The sequence below is a fragment of the Penaeus monodon genome, chromosome 34 (genome assembly GCF_015228065.2).
Source record: "Penaeus monodon isolate SGIC_2016 chromosome 34, NSTDA_Pmon_1, whole genome shotgun sequence".
In the NCBI taxonomy this organism is placed as follows: Eukaryota; Metazoa; Arthropoda; class Malacostraca; order Decapoda; family Penaeidae; genus Penaeus; species Penaeus monodon.
Window position 1 is genome coordinate 13,014,809 of NC_051419.1, and position 608 is coordinate 13,015,416.

The window sequence follows — 608 nt, forward strand, 5'->3', positions numbered from 1 at the left end:
ACACTTATTCTGTCTAAAATGAGCCTCGCAGTATCATCTTAGGAGACACTCAAATACTCACTAGTCTTTAAAAGAGAGTGAACTCATTCATACAAGGGCATTTTTTTGTGTACCCTTCTTGATTGTCGTAAAAAAATTATCCCTCATTTTGTGAAGAACTCGGGATCATTAATCAGTGATCCATAAAAATCCGTTTAAATGTTTCTTCAGCAATAAGTTCGAAAACGAACCTTTGAACGTCAAAAAACGTTCGAAGAGTGTAAACGTTTTCCATTTTTCTCATTTTTAACATTTAAAATACAGATAGGTTGTGAGAATTCCCCCATATCAGTAGCTGATAGTCCTTTGATAACAAACGGTTAAACACTCATCAAAGTGTGTATGTGTGCGTAACATTGTTGCATGAATAGATAACATTTGGGGAAAATCATACAGTTTTAGGTGTGACAAGTTCCTGTTGTCTGCAGTGTAGTATTTGTTTGTAGAAGGAATGCAAAGCGAACAGTATTTTAGCATGTGGACAGTTGTTACTTAGATAATTTAGCTGCCCCCTTCCCAAAAGAAATGTAAGTTAGTACCAGATTCAGGACATTAACATAATTCCATTT